The sequence below is a fragment of the Zonotrichia leucophrys genome, chromosome 11, assembly GCF_028769735.1.
Source record: "Zonotrichia leucophrys gambelii isolate GWCS_2022_RI chromosome 11, RI_Zleu_2.0, whole genome shotgun sequence".
In the NCBI taxonomy this organism is placed as follows: Eukaryota; Metazoa; Chordata; class Aves; order Passeriformes; family Passerellidae; genus Zonotrichia; species Zonotrichia leucophrys.
The window spans coordinates 1,677,407-1,703,359 of record NC_088181.1 but is presented as its reverse complement, the minus strand read 5'-3'; the positions used below and the strand labels follow the sequence as shown (position 1 = coordinate 1,703,359).

Sequence of the window (25,953 nt, the reverse complement as noted above, 5' to 3'; positions counted from 1 at the left end):
AATACCCCAGGAACACAGCACTGTGAGAGATCCGCTGAGCCCAGAGTCAGATATTCCATTATTTCAGAATTACTCCATCAATTCCCCCTGAGATGGGGGAAACTCCCCGGATCTCCTGCCCATCCAGGGAGCGTTCCCCGGGTCCCCAGGCCGGCTCTGCCCCCGGAGGAGGCTCTGGAGCAGCTCCCGAGGCTCCCATGGGATGAGCTCCGTGAGCTCCTTTGATATCGGAGCCGCGGCTGGCGGCGCTCCCCGCTCTGGCAGCGCTGCCGAGGCGGTGCCAGCACAGCCGCGCTTCCAGAGGGGCCTGGAAATGCAATCCATGATCTGATAGTTGGGAGCAGCTTTTTTAATTAAGGCTCGGGCTGGGGAGGTGGGGAGGGGGTGTCCCCAGGGGTTTGGCACATCCCGGCCTCTGGCACCCTGGGCAGCTCCAGGGCTCGCTTTTCCTCTGGTGGCACATTTGCAATGAAGCCTTTTTGCCCCTTTCTATCCACTTTTACCCCTCTTTCTGTCCCCTTTCACCCTTTTCTATCTTCCCCCCGCCCTTCTCCCTATGCCCCTTTTATCCCACTTCCATTTCCCCCTTTCTGTACCATTCCCCCCCTTCTATTCATTTCCCCCCTTTTTTTATTTCCCTTTCCTCCTTGTATCCCACTTCCTTTCCTTTCTGTCACCTTTATTTCCCTTTCCATTCTTTTCCCTGGCTATTGCCATTTCCTCTTCCCCCTTTTCCTCCTTCCCCCCCCTTTCTATCCCTCTTTATTCCTTTTCCCCTTATATCCCTTTTTTCCTCCTCTTCTTCCCTCTCTATCCCTTTTCTCCCCTTTCCATCCTTCCCCCCCTTTCCCATCCACTTTTCCTCTTTCCCTTTCTGTCCTTTTCCCCTTTCCCTTTTTCCTCCCTCCCTATCCCCTTTTCACCCCATCCTTTTTCCCTTTTCCCTCCCTTCCCCCTTTTCTACCTTTCCCCTTTCCGTTTTCTACCCTGTTTTTCTTCCCCTTTCCCTTTTCCTCCCCTTTCTATCCTTTCCTTTATTCCCTTTTCTCCCCTTTTCTATCCATTTTTTCTTTCCCTTTCCCTCTTTCCCTTTTTTACTCAGTTCTTCTTTCCCTTTCCCTTTCCCTTCCCCTTTCCCTTTCCTCCCCATTTTTTCTCTCCCTTTCCCTTTCCCTTTCCCTTTCCCTTTCCCTTTCCCTTTCCCTTTCCCTTTCCCTTTCCCTTTCCCTTTCCCTTTCCCTTTCCCTTTCCCTTTCCCTTTTCTCCCCATTTTTTCTCTCCCTTTCCTTTTCCCCCTTTCCCCCTGCTTTTTCTGTCTCTTTCCCTTTCCCCTTTCCCTCCCATTTTCCCTTTCCTCTTTCCCTTTTCTCCCCATTTTTTCTCTCCCTTTCCCCCTTTCCCTTTTCTCCCCATTTTTTCTTTGCCTTTCCCTTTTCCCCTTTCCCCCTGCTTTTTCTGTCTCTTTCCCTTTCCCCTTTCCCTTTCCTCCCCATTTTCCCTTTCCTCTTTCCCTTTTCTCCCCATTTTTTCTCTCCCTTTCCCTTTCCCCCTTTCCCTTTCCTCCCCATTTTTTCTCTCCCTTTCCCTTTCCCCCTTTCCCTTTCCCCCCCGTTTTTTCTTTCCCCTTTCCCCCCCGTTTTCTCCCCCTTTCCCTGTCCCCTTTCCCCCCGGCCGGTGCCGGGATCGGATCGTTCCCGTTCTCCTGCGCTCCTCTCCTTCTCCCGTATCCCAGCTGGTGTGCGCTACTGGCTGGTGCCGCGCGAGGGGCGTGAGCAGCTCCGTGCCTGTGGTCAGTGATGAAGACTTTCTGCTCTTTTCATCCCCGCAGCACGGAGCCACCGCTCAGGGCCAGCCGGCAGCTCCTAATCCCCGAGTTTTGGCCTTTTCCAGCCCCTTCCCAGCAGAATGCAGCCTTCCCCTCCGGCCGCCTGATGATGAGGTGAGTGAGTTCCCTTTCCTTTGCTGCCTGGTGTCATAAAAGTGGGATTTTTCCTGGGGGGAAGCCTGGGGGGAAGGGGAATGTGCTCTTTGCCTCACTTCGCTGCTGGGGGGTCACTCCAGCGCTTTCCCAGGGTTTGTTCCCCTCGGCATTCCCAGCTGGAAGCTCCTGCATTTCCCTCTGCAGACACAACTTTCTCCCCCTCCTTTCCCCCCTCTCTGCCTCATTCAATGACTCAACGAGGTTTGTCAGAGTTAAAAAATGATGCTCTTTGCTCAAACTATTCGGGATATTTGTGTCATCCCAGAACTTTTGCAGAGGAAAATCGTTGCCATTCCCATTCCTCCCTCCCGAGGCCGAAGCTGCCCCCGGGCCCCCGCTTGGGGCTGCTGCTGCTCCTGGGTCCCTTTGGCTGCTCTTGGCCACTGTCACCACCCGTGACGGTGCCACCCCTGCTGGGAAAGTGTCACCCAGAGCCACCCCTGGCAGAGCAGGAGTTAATCCCACCCCCCCCTTTCCCCCCCTCCCTCGACTTCAGCTGCAAAAAATATGAAGTGAGGATGGATCCGCTCATCTGCGGAGCAGAGGAGTTGCTTTGATGTCGGTCCTGCTGTCGGTCCTTCCTTTCCTCCTTCCCCTCCTTAACCCTTCCTGCCTGGAATTGCAGCCCCCCCATCCCAGCCCCGGGAATTCCGTGTGCGTGGCAGGGGGGACACGCGGGGGGGGCTGGAATTCCCTTTTTATTTGGCACCCCATTCCCGGGATGCACATCCCTCGGGGGGGACACCAGGGACAGGGTGACAAGCGCCTTGTCACCTGTGGTGGCCTGGGAAGGCTGAGCTTGGAGGTGTTGGGTGTTGTTGGGGTGGGATTTTTCCTTGTGGGGGGATTTCAGGGGGTTTTAACCCCGTTTTTGCGCCGCTGGAGAAAAGCGCCGCTGCCGCTTTAAGGCAGAAGTGTCCCTTTAAGTGACTTTCCATTTGCTGTTTTGGAGAGCCGAGAATTCGGTTTCCCAGATTTCCTCTGAGTTGTGTGCAGGAGGCAGAGGGAGTTAAAAATGACTCGGGGAACCTTCAGCAACTGCAAGGCAGAGAGGAACAAAAAAAGGGGGGGAAATGATGTGTAGGGCATACACTGAGATTTGGGAGGGGGAAAGATTTAGGGAACAAAATAAAAGAGATTTAGGGAAGAAAAGGAAGGAGATTTAGGGGAGAAAAAAGGTATCTGCTACTGTTTCCATTTGGCTTCCTGATGTTGTTCCCAAATCCCTGCCTGGGGAGCCGGGAAATGGGATGGTGGGGAATACAGGGAGCTGGGAGGATGCAGCACCCCGGGTACCCAGGGGTTAACAGCCCTCACCAGCTGGGGAGCATCATAAACTGCAGCCCTTCCCCACCAAATTAATTCACACTTTCTTTTCCTGATGTTTGCCCTGGGAAGGGTGAGAAAAATAAAAAAAAAAAAAAAAAAAAAAAAGAAAATTAAGAAAGGAGGGAAAAGAAGAGGAAGGGGGGAAAAAAAACTCCTAAATAAATAATGGGCTGGAAGGGGCTGGGGAAGGCTCTGGTTCCTCAATTAGCTGGGAATTGCCTGCTCCCGACCAACGGAAGGCAGCAGCAGCGCTGGAGCCTCTGGATTTGTGGAGCTCTCTCCAAGTGCCAAGTCTGGTTGTGCGGGACTTTGGAGGGGTAGGTGGAGGAATCCGAGCGCTCGGCTCCCTTAACCCCTTCGGAGCCGCGCGGATTTGGGAGCGCAGCTCCGGCAGCGCCGAACCCGGCGGTGGCTCCGCAGGGAGGGAGGGTTTGGGTGTGGAGAGCTCGGGAGAGGAGATTCCTGCGGCTGGGAATTCACCTGCAGGAGTGAGCTGGGCTGTGTCACCCTCAGTAACTGGGGACATCTGGGGCACAGAGGGGTTTGGGGAGGAGCAGGGGGTCAGGGGGTATCCATGATCCTTGTGCACAGGAGGAGAAGCTCATGGATTTTGGGATTGTGGAGAGGGTCAGGGGGTGTCCAAGATCCCTGTGCATGGAGGAGAATCTGAGGGATTTGGGGATGTGTAGAAGGTCAGGTGATATCCATGATCCTGCTGCGTGGAAGGGAGAAGTTCAGGGATTTTGGGATTGTGGAGAGGGTCAGGAGGTATTCATGATCCTTGTGGATGGGAGGAGAAACTGAGGGATTTTGGGGATGTGCAGAAGTTCAGGGGTATCCCTGATCCCTGTGCATGGAAGGGGAAGCTCAGGGAGTTGGGGATGTGCTGGTCAGGGGATATCCATGATCCTACTGCATGGAAGGGAGAAGTTCAGGGATTTTGGGGATGAGCAGAAGGTTAGGGGGTATCCATGATCCCTGTGCATGGGAAGGGGAGCTGGGGGTTGTGCTGTCCACATCCATGGCATGTGGTTCCTGGAGCAACCACCGGGGAGCAGAGGGCACACAGGTGCAGGGCATGAACAGAGGGCACACAGGTGCAGGGCATGAATGTGAGGGAGCAGAGGGCACACAGGTGCAGGGCATGAATGTCAGGGAGCAGAGGGCACACAGGTGCAGGGCATGAATGAACAGAGGGCACACAGGTGCAGGGCATGAGCAGAGGGCACACAGGTGCAGGGCATGAGCAGAGGGCACACAGGTGCAGGGCATGAACGTCAGCGAGCAGAGGGCACACAGGTGCAGGGCATGAACAGAGGGCACACAGGTGCAGGGCATGAACATGGTGGGTATAAAGGGTGGGGCTGAAGGATCAAGGGGAGCAGATGCCAGAAGTTTTTTGCTGTGGTGTTCCTCTGTTTGGGTGAGTGCTTAAAGCCTTCTGAAGTTGTGTGGTGACACTCTGTGTGTGGTGGCCACCTTGGCTGTGACACAGGACAGCAGCCACCAGGGATGGGTTTCCCTTTGGAGCGTCTCCTGAGGGTACCAGGATCCGGTGCCTCAGACTGTAGAACAGAGAATCCATGGACCAAACCACTGTGGAAGAGGCTGGAAACCAGAAATTGAGGTATCCCAGAGGAGGATGGGTCATTCATATCCAAGAAATCCTTCTGGATTTATCCCAGCTCCCGCTGCAAAGGGAATTTCCATGCCAAAGCTTTAGGATGCAGTTAGTGATGAGCAGGGTCCTGCCTGGGGCTGCTCCCACCCCATTCCCTGTGGGATGCACTCAGGGACACCAGGACAGACAAACCCGATGTGGGATGGACTCTGCTCTGTGCGGACACTCATCTCCCTTCTCCAGGATCCTGCTCCACAGGGACGGGATCCAGCAGGGCCTGGCCCTGTCCCCTGTGTTTTCCTTTGGGTTTGGATCTGTTTTCTTTGGGTTTGAGGGTTGGTTCCTGGTCAGCTGTCGCCGCTCTGGTTTGGGAATGCAGCACAGGAGTGCCCAGGGCTGGCAGGGCCAGGGGCAGGTGTTTGCTCTGGCCTCCTCCAGCTGCTCCCATGCCAGCCCTCCCTGCATCCCCACCTGCATTCCAGGCTGGCATGGGCCTGGCACCCGCTCCTTCCCTTCTCCTGCTCTTTTCCAGCCCTGTGTCCCCAGCCAAAAGCAGCTCCTCGAGGGAGATCTCTGGAGGCTCCTGGAAAATGCATCAAAAGGACCAATGCCCCCTTCAAACCCAGCCTCTTTTTGGGTCAAATCTGCTGCTTTTTAGTTAAGGGATGCTGCCTGTCCCTCCTGCTTGGAGGCAGGGATGGATCAGCTGGGAAGTTCTAACTGGAGTAGCTGTGGCAGGGAGAGGGTTGGAGGGGAAACTGAGGCAGCACCGGTTCAGATCCAGGTGTTCTCCCATTCCTTCTCCATCTTTCCTGGGATCCTTTTTGCTTTCCTGGCCCTTCAGCCCAACCTCGACCAAGTGTCCTCAGACTGGTGGCTGGGCCAGCTGTGCTTTTGGGTATTTTTCCCTCTAAACCAGGGAATTTGGCTTCTCTGAGCTTTGCCAGAGTCTGTTCCTCCCTCACCCATTAGTGATGGATCAATTGATAAATCCAGAGTGGGTTTATCTTTTTTCCACTGAGATCCCAATTGCCACGCTGATTATCAGGGATAAACACAAATCCCTGGCCTGGAGCACCCTGGGCTCTTCCTGACCTCCCTCAGAGCCAGGGATGCATCCCTGGAGCTTGGCTGGAAGGAGCTGGAGCATCCCTAAACCTGTCTGTGCATCCCTGGGGATGGGCTGCTGGGTGGGGCAGGCAATTCCCACATCCATGGCACTGCTCCTGGGGAAGGAGGAGGATTTTCCTTCCCATCCCTGCCATGTTTTGGGGCCTTCCTTGGCCAGAGTCCCGAGGGAGATGGGCAGGGAGGATTCCCACATTTTCCCTGGGAGATGGGCAGGGAGGATTCCCACATTTTCCCAGCAAAGAACCCAACTCTGTGGTGCTGCTGCCAAGCCTGTCCTGGGTGCTGGAGCTCCTGGGAAGATGTTGGGATGTGGGAGATTTGGGATGTGGGGTCTGTGTGTGCTGGGTCTCTGCCTCACCCATCCTCTTGGGATTCACAAAAATCCTGGATTTAGAGGTGGAGCATTGAAATGGAAGATTTAGGGGGTTTTGTCTATCTCCATTGGCATTAATCCTTTAATTTTTCCACCACTTGGGAGCAATAAACCCTTTTTTTTCATAGTATTGTCCCCTCAGCTGTAGCAGAGCAGCAAGTGGTGCTTCCCAACTGCATTCCTAGGAACACCAGGATAAAAACCTCTGGCCACCAGTGTGAAATCCCTGCTTCCATCAGCCACAGGGATGGGGCCAGGATCCCCCAGCTGTGCCTGGCTGCCGACAGGGAAGAGCAGGAATCCTCATTTATCCCCAAGCACTCCCCTGGGCTGGGCCATCCCTGCTGCCAGCTGCCATCCCTCCCCTCCCCAGGATGATTCCCAGGGGCAGGCTCCTCTGGACACTCTCCTTTTCCAGCAGGGAGGAATCCTGGCTGGAGGATGCAACCAGAGCTCCCTGGATGGGTGGGAATGTGAGCCAGGAGAAGTTTCCCAACCCAGGGTTCACCCCGAGGTCTTGGGGAGGGTTAGGGTTCAGGCTGCATCCCGGGGGATTTTTCAGTGGAACGTCCCTCCCCTGGCTGGCAGGGTCACTGCTGGCAGCACTGCAGCCATCCAGGGAGTTTTGGAGCATCCAAAGGCAGCAGGAGCTTCCCTGAGCACCAGGCAGTGGCAGCAGCCATGGGAGGCCTTGGCTTGTGGGGAATATGTCCAGTGGGATGGCTTTGGGTGGGGCTGGATAAACCCTGGAGGTGGGAATGGCTGGATGGACATCCCAGGGAGTGCTGGGTGTGGGAATCCACATCCCAGTGGGAGCTGGATGTGAGGGATGAAATCCCAATAGGACCTGGATATTGGGGATGAAATCCCAGTAGGAACTGGATATTGGGGATGCACATCCCAATGAATGCTGGATGTGGGGGGTGAAATCCCAATAGGAGCTGGATATGGGGAATGAAATCCCAATGAATTCTGGATGTTGGGGATGAAATCCCAATAGGAACTGGATGTTAAGGATGAAATCCCAATAAGAACTGAATGTGGGGGAGCCACATCCCAGTGAATGCTGAATGTTGGGAATGAAATCCCAGTAGGATCTGGATGTTTGGGATGAAATCCCAGCAGGATCTGGATGTTGGAGATGTCCATCCCACTCCAGCCAAATCCACCAGAGGGGCCCAGCTGAGCACCCCCTCTGATTTCAGCACAGTGGCTGAGTTTTCCTGAAGCAGCAGCCGATTCCAGCAGCCAGGAATGCTCAGAGGAAGTGATTTTATTTCCCTGCTGGAGGAAGCTGCAGCTCTTTGAAGTGGGCCCAGAACCTCGGGGGGCTTCAGCCTTTGGCATCAGGGTCGGATCACCCCAACCCCAAATCCAGGGATTGTGGCCACTGAGGGGTGTCCAGGGCACTGCTCACACCCCATTTTGGGAGGAAAACTGAGGATTTAGTGCCTGCAGGAGCCCAGATGTGGCTGGGTGGGATTTGGGTCCTGCTGCTCTTGGGAACATCTGGCTTTGCCACTGTGTCCCGAGGCGCTGGAAATGGTCACATCCTGATTCCGGAGCAGCTCCCGGCTTTGGGATGAGGTTTTAGGGCTGGGCCTGTCTGGGTCATTGCAAAACTCCTTTGTGCTTTGGGGCTGTGGCTGCCTGCTCTAAAATTCACCCCAAAAAGGCACCTTCTTCTCTGGAAGCTGCAGGAATGACTGTGGTGGGATCATCCCTCAGTGATCATCACTGCAATCCTGGACTGGAGTAATGGGAATGTGGGTGGGTTTGGGTCAGTTCCCAAATGAGTCCCCCACCATGGAATGTGGGACAGGCAGTGGCAGGGACAGAGGAGCCCCCCATGGGTCTGTTTGGAGCCTTTTTGTTCATTATTCCATTAAAAAATCAGGATGCTGTTGTAGCAGCCCCACGGAGCTCTGGGGGCAGCCCCCTAGAGTATCCTCCTCCCTTCCCAAAATCCCTGACTTCTGGAGCATCTTCCCATCAGAGCTCCAAGGCCTGGATGTCCCAGCAGGGCCAGCTTGGAGCCATCTCCAGCATCCCTGGGAAGTCATTCCCATGTGAGCCAGGTGCTCCCTTCTCCTGGATCCACTCCCATGGAGCAGGCAGGACACTCAGGAATGGTCTCTGCAGCCCTTGGGGTTTGCTGTGCTGGGAATTCTGCATGTGCAGAGCCCTGAGGAGCCCTCAGGGCACACAGGGGAGGTGCTCAGGGCTGCTGCAGGATGCTCCCAGCCTCGGGAGGAGCTCTGTGCCTTGGGAATCCTCATTTGGCTCCATCCGTGGGTCCTGCTCCATCCGTGGGTCCCGCTCCATCCGTGGTCCCGCTCATCGTGGTCCGCTCCATCGTTGTCGCTCCATCCGTGGGTCCTGCTCCATCCGTGGGTCCCGCTCCATCCTTCTCCATGGGGATGGGACTGCAAAGGCTGCAGGAGCTCTGGAGGGAGAGGATTGATCCAGATGCAGCCCTTGGAATGCTGAGGGATGCTGGGTGCCCAGAATTCCAGAATCTCCGTGCCTCCCTCCCTCCACAAACCTTTCCCTGTGCTTCCCATGGGCTCCACCAATCCCAGGAGTGCTGGCCCAGCAGGGATTGGTGTCCTGGGGAAGGAGGGCAGGATCCCACCCAGAGGATCACCCAAACACCTGCCAAGGTTGGTTCCTGTGCCAGGAATTGGTGATCCCATCACCTTTACCTTGCTCCCTGAGAATATTCCCTTTGGAATTAGAAGGTAGTGGAAGGAGGCTGGACATGTCCATGAGCCCACATCGCTTCTTTTGGGTTCTAGTCCCAGATTTAAAGCTTCAGGTGGGTTTTTCAGCCCAGAAAATCCCAGTTTTTCTTTCACTCCCAGCACCTTCAGCTCTGTCTGGGGCTGAACTTTTGCCCTGCAGACAGAGCTGGATTTAATTGTGCCCCATAAAGCAGCTCCAGCTCTTCCCTCCAGGAAGGTTCATGAGGAGGATGGAAAACAGGCCCTTAATGCCCTAAGAATTCACCTCTCTTCCCCCATCTTCCCTTCCCTGAACTTTTAAGCTCATCCAAAAAGCTCCATACATTGATGGCAGGGCTGGGATGCTGCAGCTTTGCCAGGAGGGCAGGATTTCCGCGGAGTTTTAAGTGGAAGCAAATGGTTTTAAAGGAAATTAAGTTTACAGCTCTATAAAAAAAAGGCATTTTATTGCTTTGCTTTGCCTGTCAGTCAGGAGAGGCAGGAGGTAAAGGAATGCTCAGAGGCTGGAGGCAAAGAGGAGCAGACCCATGGATCTCCAGGTGCATGGATGTGGGCCCTGCAAAACCCTGGATGCTTGGAAGTGATGCTTAGGATGCTCCAAGCTCTTAAATGTTGGCTGGGGATGCAGACACAGCAACACCTCAGGGTTTATTTATGGGATAAAACAGCAAATCCCTAGGATTTATTAATGAATCTCCTCCCATGGCGTGGATTGGATGGCTTGGAGTAAGCAGGAATCAAATGGTGGCGTTGGATGTCCATGGAAGGCAGCAGGAATGGAGGGAGAGGAGGGGTTGGTGCCTTCATGATCCAGGCAAGGAGAAGCCTGTGGGACCCAGCTGGATCTGTCTGTGCATGTCCAAAGGGGCTGGGAAGATCCCATGGGATGGGAAGGATGACAGCCAGTGGGGACCTGAGCGTGGCATGGCCCCAGTGCCACCCCAGGGCCATCCCTGCTCTGGATCCTGGATGTGGCAGGAGCTGAGGGCTCTGCTGGGCTCCTTTGGGGCTGCACACCCCCTCCTCCCCAGGTGGGGGAAGAGAACCCGTGCAGAGATACCACGAGAAATTGTTGCCCCAAAGAATGAGAATTCACCCATAATTTGCCAGTATTTTGTTGCCCAAGCTTTGTCTCCAGTTCGACAGAAATTTGCAATGTCCAAGATTCTACACTCTGTGGATGATTTGCTCATTGCAGCTCCAACACAGGCAGAGATAGAGCAAATCCACGCTGGTGTTGTTACTGAAATCCAAAATGCTGGGCTTGAAATTTCTGCAACAAAAATCCAAGAAGTTCCACCCTAGAAGTATCGAAGATGGAAGATGACTAAGAAAACAACACCGCAAAAGATACAGCTCCGGTGTCAGCAATCTGCAAGACTTACAACAACTTTTGGGAGAAATCCATTAGGTCAAACCTGTTTTGCTCCAAGGACAGCCCCAGGAGCAGCCGGGTGACATGTCCCCATTGTCCCCTGGCGCAGGGGATGGCGCAGGGGCTGCTGTGGCCGTGCCCAGCCGGGGGGCTCTGTCTGTCCCCGAGCTGTGGGAGAGGCTCCGGAGCAGGAACTCCCCCTCTGCAGCTCCAGCTGTGTCAATAGAGCAGCAGCAACAAAGGGGCTCTTTCTCTGCCTCTGTTTGTGCAGGGGGACAGGGACAGTGGCGCTGGGGACAGGCCTGCAGGGAGAGCTGTGGGTTCCTGGGAAGGAGCTGGCAGTGGGGGGAAATGAGGGAATCCTGCCTCTGTCATTAGAGCCATTGTTATTTTCTTATTAATTATATCCAGTTACATATTATGGGAGGTTTACATATATAAATGAGGGAATCCCATTTGCATCATTATAGCCATTTTTATTTTCTTATTAATTATATCCACTTTTTACAGATTATGGAAGGTTTACAAATACAAACGAGGAAATCCTGTTTGTATCATTAGAGCCATTGTCATTGTCTTATTAATTACGTCCAGTTATTGCATATTATGGGAGGTTTACATATATAAATGGGGGAATCCAGCTTGTATCATTAGAGCCATTGCCATTTTCTTATTAATTATATCCAGTTATTACATATTATGGGAGGTTTATATATATAAACGAGGGAATCCTGTTTGTATTGTTATAGCCATTGTCATTTTATTATTAATTATATCCAGGTTTTACATATTATGGGGGGTTTACATCTATAAACTAGGGAATCCTGCTTGTACCGTTATAGCCATTTTTAGTGTCTTATTAATTATATCCAGTTATTTTCTTATTAATTATATCCAGTTATTACAGATTATGGGAGGTTTCTAAATATAAATGGAGGAATCCCATTTGTGTCATTATAGCCATTGTCATTTTCTTATTAATTATATCCAGTTTTTGCATATTATGGGAGGTTTATATATATATAAATGAGGGAATCCCATTTGTATCGTTATAGCCATTGCTATTTTCTTATTAACTATATCCAGTTATTACATATTATGGGAAGTTTACATATATAAATGGGGGAATCCCATTTGTGTCATTATAGCCATTGTCATTTTCTTATTAATTATATCCAGCTGTTTTCTTATTGGCTATATCCAACTTTTACAGATTAGGGGAGGTATATATATATATATATATATGTGGGAAAGTTAAGTCACAACATCCCTGAAAGTGTCCCTTCCCTCCTGTGGTTCCATTATATTTATTAATCTATATAAGTGTGGGTTTCCTTTTGGGGCTTTGTTGAGGGCAGGTCACTGAAGCAAGGGAAGAGCTGTCTCTGGAGCCAGGATTTTTCCCAAATATTGTCCAGGACTCAGGGTGGCTGCACAGCCCTGGCTCTGCTGGCACATCCCTCCCTCCGTGCCTCTCCCACATTCTCTCCATCCCCATCTCCAAGGACCCTCCCTGACAGGAGCATGTGGCACATCCCAGGACAAAGGGGACAAGGGTGGACATCACAGGGACAATGCCAGGCTCTGGCTGCTGCTCTCCCACCCAGTGATCCTGCAGGAACTTCTGGAGAGCTCTGCAGGACTCAGAAGCTCTCCCTCACCAGGGATGCTGTCAGGGATGCTCTGCAGGCTCTGGAGCAGCAGCTGATCCTGGAAACCTCGTGTGCCCTCCCTGTGCCCCCAGGAGCAGGGCCAGCCCAGGTGCAGCAGCCTTGGGGGTTCCTGTGCTGTGCTTCCTCCTCCTCTGAGCCCCAGGAATCCTCTGCAGCCCCGGTGTCAGCTGTGAAAACAAGAGCAGCCCCTTCCTGCACGGCCCCTCCGGCACAGCTCCGCTCTGGGCTGGGCAGCTGAGGGGTCCCGGCACTGGGAGCACTGGGAAGCTCAGCTTTAATCACCTGAGGATGCCCAGCCTCATTGCACTGGGAGCACTGGGAAGCTCAGCTATGGCCACTGGAGGATCCTGGCCTCATTGCACTGGGAGCACTGGGAAGCTCAGCTTTAATCACTGGAGGATCCTGGCCTCATTGCACTGGGAGCACTGGGAAGCTCAGCTGTGGCCACTGGAGGATGCCCAGCCTCATTGCCAGCTCCCAGATATCGGATTCTGGGACTGAAGTGATGGAATGGGAGAGGTGAGTCACTGGATCCATGCATTGTAAAGGGAGAGGTTCCCACCAAGTCCTGGTGGGAGCACAGAGCTTCTCCCGTTTTTCTCCCCAAATCTGTTCCTGCATTTTAAACCACACATTTCAGGATCTCATCCCTGCTTTTGGCACTGCTGCCATCCTGCTGGAGATCCCAGATTCTGCCTGTGTTTGTCACCAGCCAGGCTCCCAACACAGGGAATGTGCTCCAGGTCTGCTCCTCCCTTCTGCTGGTGGATCAATCCATGGAAGTTTCCTGCAGAGCTGCTGGGAATCTCGGGAAGCTTTGCTCCATCTTGAAGCCAAGGATGTGGCAGGAGGCTGTGCCCGAGCCAGTGTGCACCTGCCAGTGTCAGACTGGGAACAGCTGGGGTTCTGCCCCTTGATCCCCATTTGCTCCAATGCTGGATTTGGTGGTGGCACCATTCTGACGTCCCTGCTGTGACACCAGCCTGCTGGATGTGACATCCACCCCTTTTTCCCTTTCCCACAGGATGCCCAAGGCTCTGAGGATGACTCTGCAGTGAGGGGATGAAGCAGAGCCATTCCCATTCCTGCCTGGCCTTGGGAAGCAGTGGATTTGTGGGAGCATCTGTGGGGATATAAATCAGCAGCTCTGCATGGCTGCTGCTGATTCCCACACACAGATCCATGGAAATCTCAGAGATTGTTCCAATGACAAAGACAATCATTCCTGCTCCAGAGGCCTCTCCAGCAGGAGCAGGGGACTTCCAGGGAAAGCAGAACATTTGTTCCTCAAAAAAACCTCCTTGCATGGAGCAGGGATGGATTTTGGCGGCTCCTTCCCCAGCTGGATGCTCTGGATGCTCTGCCCCTGACCCAAGGGTCACCTTTGGGGACAAACCTGCTGTCCCCCGAGCTCTGAGGATGCCGTGGAGCTGCAATTCCCGGGATTCCACCACTCCTTGGAGCCGGGCAGAGGAAAACAAAGCCCTGCAATTAAAGAGCTTCTTAATTGCAGCGCTACACGCGGCTCTTCCGCTGCTTTCTAAGTTTGGGGCCGTAATTACAGCGGCAGGGAAAGGCAGCAGCTGCGGCCCCGTGAGCCAAGCCCTGCCTTCCAGGGATTCTTGGATTTGACCGTCTGGATCCTGGGCTGCAGCCTGGCATGGGATGAAAGGGAAAAGCAACCCCAGCTTTGCTGGGCAGAGCCCTCGCAGCCCCCACCAGGCTCCTGGGGCAGTGTTTGTTCCTCTTCTGCCTCTTTTTGCCTCTTTTTAATGTTTTTTGGGGTTTTTTTGCAAAGCAGCTTTAAAGAAAACAACCCAGGGAGGTCCTGTCCTGGTCAATCCATGCAAGTCTCAGTTTGGAAGCAGCGGCCAGGAAGATTAAAGGGTGCCTGGGCAGCAGGGCTGGGTGTCAGGATGCTGCATGGGCTGACAGGGAGTTGTCCTCCTGCTGTCTGTCCCTGTCCCCAGCTCAGCTGGTTTTGGGGACAGCCCATTCTGGTGAATCCATTCCCTTCTGCCTTGTAGGGTTGGTTTATTTGGGGTCATCCTGCAGCTCCCCAAGCAGCTCTGGTTGCACTTTTGTGCCCAGAGGAGATGGGAAATGTGGGCACAGCCGTGGCAGGCAGACACCCACACCCAGAATGAATGTTTTCCCTGTTTTTTCACCCCGTGGCTTTGAGGAATCCCGGGATGAAGGCCACTTTCTGTAGCGAAAGGAGGATGTCTCGGGAGCAGGGGAGGGAAGCTGAATCCAGGCTGTGTTTTGGGTCCCGGATCCCGAATGTTTTCCATCACACAGGCAGGTTTGTGTGGGATCACCTGGGCAGGAAACAGCGGGGAAAAGCGATACCCCTTCCCCAACGCCCCCTTCCCCAAAATCCAGCAGCAGCCCAGGGTTTAATGGAAGAAGCAGCCACTTCACAGCAGCTCCTGCTCCATGTGGGAAAATTATTACTTGCAACGTTTGGCTGGAAAAGGGAGGAAAAGGAGCAGCACAGATGAGAGATGCACAAAGTTATTCCTCATCCCCATGCTGGGATGAAGATGCCACATGATTTTTCCCTGAAAAAAAAAAAAAAATCCTCTTTTAGAGACTTTAAATCTCCAGAGCATTAAATCTCCAGGTGAAGGGGAAAAAATGCTCTTGGTCTGTGAATTCACTGGGAAAATATGTGGGGTTTGGTGGCATTGCTGAAGGGCTGAGGGAAAGGAATCCTTTCCGGTGTCCATGGGATTAGGTATTGTCTGGGATTCTTTCTGTGGGCAGGAAAAATGTTCCTGGGATGAGAGTGGCCCTTCAGACAGGGAGTGCTGTCCTGACCCCTTTCCCTCTCCTCCCTGCCTTGGGAAGCTGGAGAAAAACTATTAATGAGTGGTTTTCACCTTTTTTTTTTTTCATATTTATTGTTTTTAATTGTCGCTGTTGGGAAGAATTTGGTTTTCCAGCCAGGATATAAAAATATCCCTTTTTCTCCAGACTCCCAGAGGATTAGGCTGTTTCATTCCTCCTTCAGTGGCTGAAGATGAGGAAAGGGATGAGTCACATGGATCCCACCCCAGGCTGGGGGAAATTCCCAAATTCCCTAATTTCTGTGCTTCCCAGCACCTTTTCCCACTCGGCATCCCTCAGCGCTGGGATCCAGCTCTGGGAGCTGTGGGAAGAGCAGCAGCATCCTTTCCTCAGACCTCTGAGGCAACACTTTAAAATCTCCCCATTCTGCCTGAAAACCACATCTCAAAGCAGGAGAGAAATTCCCAATCCTTGCTTTGCATCCCTAAAGAGGGATGTTGTACCTGGAGCAGCACAGCAGCAACAGGTTTGGACTCCAAGAGCTTCTCCAGCTCATTCAGCACCAGCAAAAGGAAAATATTGACAGGATGCCATTCTTCAACCCTTGGCTCATTTTTATTTTTGCCTGATGAAAGAAAAACCCAGCAGCGTGAGGAAGGGGATTTTGTCGCTTGGAGTGTCTCTGGAGAAAACATTCCTGGGAGCAAACAGAGCCTGGATTTGTCTGGGCCATGAATATTGGCATTATTCGTGCAGGGACGGGGCCTGGGGAAGCAGAAAAGCAGGAAAAGCAGCAGAAGGAGCAGCACAGAGGGGTTTCTCCAGCTCGGGATGCCTCGTGCTGTGGTGCAGCACAGGGATGTGTCCCACATCTGCCACCCAGCAGCTGGAGCAGCAGGAAGGGCTGCAAATCCCTGGGCGGGATGGTTTTCATTCCTGGCCCTTTGAAGTTCCAGGCATGTGCTGGGCTCCTGCTCAGCACCTGCGAACAAACCTGACCTGGCTGAGGGGAGATGGAGTGGGGCTGGGAACACCGATGGGAAACTGAGGGGAAACCAGTGGGAAACTGCTGGAACACCAATGGGAAACCGATGGAGCACTGATGGAACACCGGGGAAACCATTGGGTAAGCAATGGAAGACCCATGGAACACCGAGGGCAAACTGATGGAACACCAAGAGGAAAACCAAGAGGAAACCGACGGAGTGACAAGGGGAAAATGATGGGAAACCGATGGAAACACTGGTGAGAAACAAACCAATGCACAAGGGAACCAGCGAAAAAGGGAAATCTAAACCAAGGGACACTGATGGGAAACCGACGGGAAAGCAATGGAAGACCCATGGAACATTGAGGGGAAACTGATGCAAAACCAAGGGGAAAGTGATGGGAAAACTGATGGAACACCGAGGGGAAACCCGATGGGAAAGCAATGGAAGACCCATGGAACACTGAGAGGAGACTGATGGAACACTGATGGGAAAACGATGGAACACTGATGGGAAAACGATGGGAAAACCAATGGAACACTGATGGGAAACCAATGGGAAACTGATGGAACACCAAGGGGAAACTGATAGGAAACCAGTGGAATACCCATGGGAAACTGATGGAACACTGAGGAGAAACCAATGGGAAAATCAAGGGGAAACCAAGGAGACACTGGTGGGAAACCGATGGGAAAGTGGTGGAACACCGAGGCGAAACTGATGGAACACTAAAGAGACACCAATGGGAAAGTGATGGAACACCAAGGGGAAACTGAGGAAACCAAGGGAACACTGATGGAACACCAATGGGAAACACACCAGGACTAAGCAAAGCTCCTCTCCAGCCCAACTCCAGCACGCTGTGTGAGCCCATCCCGCTTTTCCACAGCTTTGGCCCAGCTGGGGGAGGCTGGCAGTGCCCAGGGCCAGGCTGGCAGTGCCCGGGGCTGGGGCTGCTCTCGGATCCCGCCCGGCTGCCGCGGCGTGCTTGAAGCTGTCCATGAATGTGTCTCTGTTCCCCAGACTTTTTATAGCTCCGGGCGTTTTTCTTGGCCGCAGGCACTGCTGCTCCCGTGGAGAACAGAGAGCATCGCTCAGCGCCGGCCAGCGGGGCTGCGGGGGCTGAGCAGCACAGGTTTTTTGGGATTCTGCTTCCCAAATTTCAGTTTTTCCCCCCTGTGGCTCTGCCCTGGCAGTGCTTTGGTTTGTAGCTCAGATCTGGGAGTGTGCTGGTTTGATTGTCCATCCCTTTCTTAAACTTTTCCCTGCATGGCACATCCCTCCTGCCTTCCAGGAGCCGTGGATTCCAGGGAAACACAGTGCAAGGTGATGGCAAACTTGGCTTCAGGCAGCAGCTGCAGCTGGAGGAAGCCAAACCAGGTCATTCTCCATCAAAATCCCAACAACTCCTCTCCCCTCTCCATGGCTGCAGCTCCTCCTTGGATGTGGTATCCACAGGAGCACCCCAGCCCCATGGCTGGGAGAGGGAGCCTGAAGGAAAGGCAACCCCACAATGCCAAAGCTGCCCTCCTTGCTCTGTGGGCTGTGATTCCTTTCCCTCAGAATCCTCTGCATCCCTTTAGGTGTGGGGCCAGCCCTGGGAATGGGCTCAGGAGAGGTGGCAGCTGGAGCATGAGCACCCTGTCACCCCCAGAGGGACACAGGCAGCACCCAGGGGCCACCCCAGCCACATCCCCCACAGGGATCCCCCAAATCTCCCCATTCCCAGTGCCAGCACGGGGCATCCTCCAAATTTGGGTTCAGCTCAAATTCTCCTTTGCTTCCCTTCCCAGAGCCACGGGAGCAGTGGGGCTTTGCAGGGACAGGCTGGGGTTAAAGCCTGAGGTTAGGGCCAGCTTGGGGTTAAACCTGGCTTTAAATCCAGGCCAGCTTGGGGTTAAACCTGGCTTTAAACCAGCCCAGCAGGGCACTGGGCCGGGGGTGTTTCCCAGCACAGCCCCGTGTGGAGCTGCTCCCCCATCCCTGTGCTCTGCTGAAATCGGATCCGGCCCCCACCAAGCCGGGGTTTGTCCTGCAGCATTTTCGGAATGTTTCACATTCGGGAGACACCCGAGGAATGTCTGCTGGGGAGGACAAACAGCCTGCGAGAGGACAGAGCCCCTTCTCCAGGGCTGGCCCTGCTCGGGTCCCGCTGCAGAAGGCGTTTGTTCCATGGAAAGAGAAACTGTGGCTTCTTCCAGCGCCTTCCCAGCGGGATTGATATCCCCAGAGCATCTCCCGAACGCGCAGCCAAGCATTTTTTGGGAGAAGCAGCAGCATCCCTGGCTCTCCCCATCCCCTTCCTCCTCCTCCTCCTCCTCCCTGAACCCCTCGCCCAAAGTTGGCACCGCTCGGGCTGCTCCTTTCAGACACCTTTGCTTCCCTCTGCAGGAAAACTCCATCAATTACAAGTTGGCCTCTCAGAATCCCGTTATCCCAAAAAACTGGACCCCAGCAGGGGTGGAAGTGCTGCCAGGGAAACCCGAGTTCATGTCTGCACAACGTGGCCTGCCACAGCCACCGGCTACTTTTATCTCCATCACTTGACTATTATACTTAATCAGGAAAGGGGAGATATTATATTTTTTTTTATTTGAAATCCACTTTTCTTTTATAGAGAGCAAATTAGAATCACTTTTAATTGAAAAAAAAAAAAAAGGAAAAAAAGAAAAGCTGATAATATTCTGCACCAAATTTCGGGCAGAGAATAATTAACAGTGCAATAAATCCCCAAAGGAAATGCTCATTAATCTTGTCTTTCCGAAGCAAATTTCAGAGGAGAGCTGATTGAAAACATTGCTAATAATTATAGGAAAGTTGACAGCTTAAAAGCCCCCAAATCTGGCAGCAGTCTCCTCCTATCAGATCCTGTGGGAACTGGTTCAGGCTGGACAGGAGCATCCTGACATTCTGGGACAGCGTTGGGATGGAGGGGAGGGATCTGGGTCTGCAGGGGTGGGCTCTGGCTGTGGCTCATCCTGGGGTGACAGGGTCATCCAAACCAGCTGGGTGGGTGGGATCAGGGCTGCTGGTCCGTGCCATGATGGTCCTTGTGCCACCTATGGATCACGTTCTTCCCATTGTTCTTGTGCTTCCTATGGTCCTTGTGCCATCCATGGTCCTTGTGCCACCTATGGATCATGTTCTTCCCGTTGTTTGTGTGCTTCCCATGGTCCTTGTGTCATCCTTGGTCCTTGTTCTTTCCATGGTCCTTGTGACACATATGGATCTTGTTCTTCCCGTGATCTTTGTGCCATCCATGGTCCTTGGGTCTTGTGCTTCCCATGGTTCTTCTGCTTCCCATGGTCCTTGTGTCATCCTTGGTCCTTGTGCCATCCATGGTCCTTGTGCCACCTACGGATCATGTTCTTCCCATTGTTCTTGCGCCATTCATGGTCCTTGTGCCACCTATGGATCTTGTTCTTCCCATGATCCTTGTGCCATCTGTGGCCTTTGGATCTTGTGTTTCCCATGGTCCTTGTGCCATTCTGGTCTTAGTTCTTCCCATGGATCTTGTGCTTTTGGATCTTGTTCTTCCCGTGGTCCTTGTGCTTTTCATGGTCTTTGTGTCATCTTTGGTCCTTGTTCTTTCTCTGGTCCTTGTGACACGTATGGGTCTTGTTCTTCCCATGATCCTTGTGCCATCTATCGTTCTTGGATCCTGTGCCATCCTTGGTCCTTGTGCCATTCACAGTCCTTGTGCTATTCCTGGTCTCAGTTCTTCCAGTGGATCTTGGGCTTTTGGATCTTGTGTTTCCCATGGTCCTTGTGACATTTATGGATCATGTTCTTCGCATTGTTTGTGTGCTTCCCATGGTTCCTGTGCTTCCTGTGGTCGTTGTGTCATCCTTGGTCCTTGTTCTTCCCATGGTCCTTGTGACATTTATGGATCTTGTGCTTTCCATGGTCCTTGTGCTACCCATGATCCATCCAAGCCCCAGGTGAGATCCTGCCTCTCCATCAGCCCAATCCTAGCCGTGTCCAGGTCTCTGGGCCTCTGGATCCCTTCATCCAGAGCAGTTTGGGAAGGAGCACCAGGATTTCCCTGCCAGGGCTCAGCAGGGACTGTGTCACAGCCAGGACCTGGATATCAAACTCTGAGGGATGTGCTCATCCAGCCCTTGTCTTCCACTGTCCCAGGTGCTCCAAGCCCTGTCCAGCCTGGCCTTGGGCACTCCCAGGGATCCAGGGGCAGCCACAGCTTCCCTGGGAATTCCATCCCAGTCCCTCCCCACCCTCCCAGCCAGGAATTCCTCCCCAATATCCCATCCAAACCTCCTCTTTTTCAGTGTAAATCCATTCCCCATCCTGCCCCTCCATGCTCTGTGAAACTCTTCCATCACCCACCCCAGTGTCTGAGGAGTTAATTAATTTGCGTTTTTTGGATATTTTTGCCGGGGTTCCACCTGCTCCAGGCAGGTTCTGCCATCTCAGGGACCCCAGGGTCCCCCCCCAGCTGCTCTTTGTCACCCAGAGCCATCATTTCCACGAGGCAGCTGCTCTGCCCCTGGCTGCCCCTTTTATCTGGGCTCTGTTAAATGATCTCAAATATGTGATATGATAAAGACAAACAAACACCCGCTCAATTTAGTCCACCCTAATGCCAGACTCTACTTTTACCCAAGTAATTAAGATTAATGCAGTTGATAATTTAGGAAGTATTCTTAAATGTACCCTCCTGGCAGCATCTAACATGTAATTTTACCTTCGAAGATTTATCGGAGCACTTAGGTAACAGATAGGTCCTCAGCAAACAGGAGCATTTAGGAGGAAAATGAAAGATTAATATTCCTTAAATAAATGGCAGAAGAAGTCAGGCTTTATTCCAGCCCCACAAAGATGCTGCTGTGAGCCCCAGGGAGATGAAACCCAGCTCCCCTCGGGCTCGGGAGGTCTCACATGTCCCATGCCTCGGGATTTTTAGGGATGCAGATGCTCTGAAGGGCATGGAATCACAGCAGGGGTTTATTTCGGGGGTCTGGGAGCTGCCCCTCACTCGGAGGATGCAGCTCCTGGCTCTGCCCTTGCTCCCTGTGTGGATCCAACCTGGATTTCCCTGCAGTGGATCCCACCTGGCACATCCCAGCTGCTTTTCCTGCGCTGTGGTGGGTGAGGAGAGGCAGAGCTGAGCCCTGGGAGAGCCTCCCCTGTCCCTGTGTGCAGCCATCCCATTTCCTTTGGGATTTCCTTTGGGATGGGGCTGGCACCCAGCTCCCGGAGCAGGGCATTGCCAGCCCACCCTGACCACCCATCCTGGTCTCAGTTCTTCCAATGGATCTTGGTTTTTGGATCTTGTGTTCCATGGTCCTTGTGACATTTATGGATCATGTTCTTCGCATTGTTTGTGTGCTTCCATGGTTGTGGCCATCCCCTGGGGCTGGGATGGCTCCAGCTGGGGCTGAGCCCTGCTGGTGTCACCTCCTGTCCCCCATCCCAGACATGCAGCCTCCTCTGGAAGGGCCTCGGGGCTGGGAGGGACCCTGGGCATGGAGCCCAGACAGAGCCTTGTGACACTGGCTTGTGACAGCAGCTGGTGACACCCCTGCATCCTGTGGGGCGTCCTGAGAGCTGCCAGGCTCAGCCTCTCCTCCTTTTCCTCCTCCTTTTCCTCCTGCTCTGTGATGGTGCATGACAAGTGAGGAAGGATTGGGACTCTTTGCGAAATCTGCATCCCCAGACAAAGTCTGGAAATTCGCTGCTCAGATCCAGCAAATCGATTTTGGATCATTGTGAGCAGGAAAGAAACTTTCTGAACAATATTCCAACTTCTCTGGGCCAGAAAAACCCTCTTGACGTCACTTCTTGCCCCAGGACAGCCAGACCAGAGCATCCAGAGCCGTGTCCCTCTGTACCTGTGTGTGTCCCTATGTGTGTCCCTGTCCCTGTGTCCCTCTGTACCTGTGTGTGTCCCTCTGTGTGTCTGCATCCCCAGAATCTTTCCCAGCCTCTCTCCCAAGGTCCTTTTCAAGCTCTCAGCACTAAGATTTGTCTCCTTCTCACTGTGGTTTCTCCCCAAGGGATCCCCCAGTTTTTCTGTCCCTTTGGAGCAGTGGCAGTCCCCACTCTCAGTCCCTTCCCTGGGGACAAACAGGGCCCAGGGCTGGCAAGGAAAGTGTCCCATCCCCCTGGATGTGATGCTCCCTCTGCTGCCTTGTGTCCTGGCAGGAGGCAGAGCCCTGATCCTGCCTTTTTTGTGCCTGGGACATGGGTGTGAAGTGTCAGGATGTGATCCATGTTTTCTTCCTCGGCTCCAGGCTGGAGCTGGGGCTGGCAGGGAGGGAACAGCGAGCCCTTAAAACCCCCATCTTTACCCAAATTTGGGGAAAAGCTCCCTCTAGAGGGGCAGGGAGGGTTGGGAATGGCAGGGGCAGAATTGGGCACAGCTGGGAGAGGTTGGCAGCTCCCTGTGCCCAGAGTGTGCCCAGGGATGGGGTTTGGGCTTTGGGCAATTCCCCCTTCCTCCTCCTCCATCAGTTCCTGCCTCTCAGGTTCATGGATAGGATGAACCCCAAAGGCATCAGGGATGCTGGGATGGAGCTGGGATGAGCAGAGCAGGAAATGGGATCCCAAATCCTCCATTCCCTCATTCCCACAGCCCCCAGTCAAAGGGACCCATGTGGGGGTGGCCAGGATGGGAATTTTGGGGTAGAATCCCCCCTTTTTGGAGCTGAGCACTCCCCACAAGCAGCAGCACCACAGCCAAGCCAGGCACAGATTCCTGACATATTTTTCTCTTTCCTTTGCAGCCAAGAAATTCACTTTTCATGGGAGGTGCGAGTGAGAGCCGGCAGTAGCTGAGCACGGAGGGCGCCAAGGTAGGGCCCAGCTGACAGCACGGGCTCAGGTGCTGCTTTTGGGGGGCAGACTCCCCTGCCCAGCCCAGATGGGCTCTGGGAATGCCCCTGGCTGCAGGGATGGATACTCAGGGGCCTTCTCTGGCCCTGCAGCTGCTCAGTGGCAGGAGGGAGGGAGTTCAAAGGGACTGGAGAAGGGGCAGTTCGCAAGGGAAGGGATTTTTCCCAGCTCCAGACAAAGCCATGCTGGGTGGGATCAATCCATCTGGGTGGGATTTCAGCCCTTTAGGCAGGGGTTAAAAGCCTCTTTTTGGGGACAAAGTGTGTTCAGAGTCACCCTTGTGCCACATGAAGCCACTGAGAGCCCACAGAGCCAGGGGGTTCTGTGTGGGATCCCCTCGTGGAATCCCAGAATTGTTTGGGTTGGGTGGGACCTTAAAACTCTGCCACCCCTGCCATGGGCAGGGACACCTTCCACTGTCCCAGGTGCTCCAAACCCCATCCAGCCTGGCCTTGGGCACTGCCAGGGATGCAGATCTGGGCACCTGTGCCAGGCCTGCCCACCCTCACAGGGAACAATTCCAATTCCCAATATCCCATCTATCCCTCATCTCTGGCAATGTGAGCCATTCCCTGTGTGCTGTCCCTCCATCCCCTGTCCCCAGTTCCTCTCCTGGAGCCCCTGAGGCCCTGGAATGCTGCCCCCACCCCTCTCCCTCCCACCAGCACAGCCAAGGGCAGCTCCAGCTCCCTGGCAGCTGCCACCCAGTTGGCATCCTGAGATTTTCCAGCCACCCCCTCCCACGCCTGTCCCTGATCCCTGAGCCGAGCTGCCACACTCCTGCCTGTGACAGCAGCAGCTCCATGGAATCAGGGAATATCCTGAGCTGGGAGGGACCCACAGGGATCATCAATCCAACCCCTGGCCCTGCACAGACACCCCAACAACCCCACCTGAGGGCATTGTCCAAACTCTTCTGGAGCTCTGGCAGCCTCAGGGCCGTGCCCATTCCCAGTGCCAGCACCCTCTGGGGGAAAAACCTTTTCTGATATCCACCCTAAACCTCCCTGGCCCAGCTCCAGCCATTCCCTGGGTGCTGTCCCTGCCACAGGGACCCATCCCAGGCTGGTTTGTTCCCCCGGCAGCCTCTGAGCTCACCTGGACCAAACCCCAGGCGGAGCCCCCCGAGCAGAGCCCCTCACCCCGAGCCCTGCACGTGTCCCAGCCCCAGCAGGGCTGCCCTGGGCACTGTCCAGAGGCAGAGCAGGAACAGTCCCTGCCTGCCTAATCAGCCCGGGCGATAGAGCAGCGATAGATAAGCGGGGGGAGCGTTATCAGGCTGATTTCCAGATGGAGCTGAGTCACCGCCAGGAACCGACTGCCAAGGTCAGGCAGGGGAGAGGCTGAGCCCGGCTCTGCCAGACCCTGTGCCCCCTCTGCCTGCCATGGGAAGGAGCCATTCCCTCTGTTGGAGCAGGGGCTGGCATTTCCTTGTGGGATATTTGGCTTTTTCCTGCTCACGCACGGCCATTCTGTCTGGTTCCAGCAGAGTGGGGTTTACCCTGCAGAGATCCTTCCCCTGGCAGTGCCCTCCTCATGGTGAGCTCCCTGTAGGGTGCCCCACACGAGCTGCTGGTGGGATCCCACTGTCCTCTCATGGGAAAGAGCCATTCCCTCTGCCCCAGCATTCCCTTGCAGGATATTTAGTTTTTTCCTGCTCACACATGACCATTCTGCCCTCTGGTTCCAGCAGAGTTTATCCTGGGTTTATCCTTCTCCTGGCAGTGCCCTCCCCACGCTGTGCTCCCTGTAGGGTGCCCCACATGAGCTGCTGGTGGGATCCCACTGTTCTCTCATGTTACGGAGCCTTTCTCCGTGCTGGGGGTGCTGTTTTCCCCCAGGATTTGCACCCTGCAGGGAATTTGGGAAGCTCGGAGGTGCTGGGGACCCTCAGCTCAGCCCTGCCCCGCGGGCACAGCCAGCTCCGGTGAATCACAACCCGTCTGGCACGTCAGGCTCCCAGCAGGACGGGACCTGCCCTGCCAGGAGAGTGCCAGGCACGGCTCTCCGTGCCAGCCAGGCTGCTGCCACCGCTGCTGGCCGTGTCCCCTGTCCCCGAGGGGCTGCAGGAGGCCCCAGGAGACGATGCTCCGAGCCCCCAGCAGGGCACACCAGGGCAGGTGGGGATGGCTCTGCCTGCAGCACAGCCAGCCTGGCAATAACCACGGTGGGTTTTTAAAAGACAAACTCCCTTTGCCTCTGTTCCATCCCTTTCCACCTCCTCTTCCAGGAGCTGAAATGTCAAAATCCAGGGAGTGCTGCCAGTGGAGGAGCCTGGCGCTGAGGGCAGGCTGGGGCTGTAAAAGCCAGAGGGAACAGTCCCAATTTCCATTTTTTCCAGGGTTTCCCACCCCACGGGGGGTGAACTGTGCTTGTGCCAGATCCGTGACCCTTCGGGGGATGGATGCAGGAGCTGCCTGGGCAGTATCACTTTAAATCAGCACAGCCCAGCCCTCCTTATCGATTGCCCCATCGGAGCCTCACGAGGCCCTGGATTTCCCTGCTGGGCCACCTCAGAGCCGTGCCCCGCGGCCACAGCCAGCAGGAGGGACCCCCAGGCAGGGACAGGGGACCCCCAAACCCTGGCAGGGAGATTTTGGCGAACAAATCCCTAATTACACCTTGCCCTTATACCTGTGCGCCATCTGTGATTTGCATGGAGTAAATCCACACCCATTTCCTGCCCAGGCTCTGCCACTGCCAGCAGGACGTGGGTCCCATCAGCAGTGGGACAGCCTTGCGTGCCACCAGCCCTGCTGTCCCCATCCCCATGCCTGTGCCAGCACAGGGAGCAGGATGTTTGTGTCTCCTGGCGCTCAGCACAGCCCTTGCCATGCAAATCCTGCAGCTTTCCAGCCACACGGCCGAGCCTTTCCCTGGCAAAAACAAAAAAAGGCTCCTTTATGTGGCTGAAAAGCCCGACTGTGATAATGTAGCGAGCGCTGGCCTTGGGTATTTTATCTTGGCAAGGAGCCTTTGCAAATTTAAACAGCAGCTCGCGGGCTCTGGAGCCGTGGCTGGCGGAGGCATAAGTGGGGCATTGTTTTCCCAGCAGAGCCCTTTGTGCCAAAGGGCCGCGTGTGAGCTTT

At 54.2% G+C, this 25,953-nt stretch overlaps 1 protein-coding gene across 2 annotated transcripts in view; it reads left to right on the top strand.

Annotated features, from left to right (window-relative positions):
- The first annotated feature begins 1,834 nt into the window (after positions 1-1,834).
- ZNF469 (zinc finger protein 469) overlaps positions 1,835-25,953 on the top strand; it is a 39,333-nt gene continuing 15,214 nt past the window's right edge. Inside the window, exons 1-2 of one of the 2 annotated variants that reach the window (XM_064723165.1) lie at positions 1,835-1,939; positions 22,756-22,824. The gene's annotated coding sequence lies outside the window, so the exon portion shown is untranslated. Of the gene's footprint in view, positions 1,940-4,710; positions 4,938-22,755; positions 22,825-25,953 lie in introns of those variants that run through there. The other variant, XM_064723164.1, reaches the window with a different exon arrangement.